A 1089-nucleotide genomic window follows, 5' to 3' on the forward strand; every position below is an offset into this window, starting at 1 on the left:
GACACACACCTCTGTAGGAAGGGATACCAAACTGGCAACCCTAAAGCTAGACACACACCTCTGTAGGAAGGGTTACCAAACTGGCAACCCTGAAGCTAGGTACGCACCTCTGGTGGAAGGGATACTAAAGGTGTGTGTACCTGCCTATAGCTCAGGGTTGCCAGTTGTGGTCTGCAGGTAAAGGTGTGTGTACCTGCCTATAGCTCAGGGTTGCCAGTTGTGGTCTGCAGGTAAAGGTGTGTGTACCTGCCTGTAGCTCAGGGTTGCCAGTTGTGGTCTGCAGGTAAAGGTGTTGTCCTCCTCTCCTCAGGCTACTGGAGGAAGCAGCTGGATCACGTGTGTGCCCACCTGAGGAGTCACGCCCAGAACAACGGGGCCTTCAGGGCCCTGCTGGGAGAGCCGCGGATGGGCAGGGTACGCCTCCTCGCTGTAGAGCTCAGACCTGATCCTAGAGACACACCGTTAGGAGAGGGAACCTGGACCCGCGGTCACAGGTCCAGCTGCAGGTGTTAGCTTCCTGTATGTCAGCTGACGAGTTGTGTTGTCCTCCAGGTGGTTTCTGCCTTGATCCAGGAAGACCGCCACGAAGTCAGCGTGACGGTCAGCTTTGTGTCGGCCGCACGGGAAGAACCACAGGTCTGTCCCCTAACCAGGTCTGTCCCCTAACCAGGTCCATCCCCTAACCAGGTCTGTCCCCTAACATCTAATCAGGTCTGTCCCCTAACATCTAACCAGGTCTGTCCCCTGACCTCTAACCAGGTCTGTCCCCTAACATCTGACCAGGTCTGTCCCCTGACCTCTAACCAGGTCTGTCCTTCAACATCTAACCTAGTCGACATGCTGCAGAAACACTAAGTAAAGTGAGGTGTCTCCTCAGGTGTCTCCTCCGGTGGGTCCTCAGGTGGGTCCTCAGGTGGGTCCTCAGGTGGGTCCAGCAGCGGACGGTGTTGGTCCTGCAGGTCGGACCGAGACTCTGAGCAGCGTCACAGAGAGATCTGCAGGTTGGACACTAGTCTAGTCCTCACTACCCCCCTCTAGTCCTCACTACCCCCCTCTAGTCCTCACTACCCACCTCTAGTCCTCACTACC

At 56.6% G+C, this 1089-nt stretch overlaps 1 long non-coding RNA gene across 1 annotated transcript; it reads left to right on the forward strand.

Moving 5' to 3' along the window:
• The first annotated feature begins 308 nt into the window (after positions 1-308).
• LOC117940929 lies at positions 309-1020 on the forward strand. Its single transcript, XR_004655839.1, has 3 exons — positions 309-414; positions 553-636; positions 926-1020. It is a non-coding gene; the product is annotated as an uncharacterized LOC117940929 (long non-coding RNA).
• The last annotated feature ends 69 nt before the right edge of the window (positions 1021-1089 follow it).

Source organism: Etheostoma cragini, unplaced genomic scaffold (assembly GCF_013103735.1).
Source record: "Etheostoma cragini isolate CJK2018 unplaced genomic scaffold, CSU_Ecrag_1.0 ScbMSFa_3771, whole genome shotgun sequence".
In the NCBI taxonomy this organism is placed as follows: Eukaryota; Metazoa; Chordata; class Actinopteri; order Perciformes; family Percidae; genus Etheostoma; species Etheostoma cragini.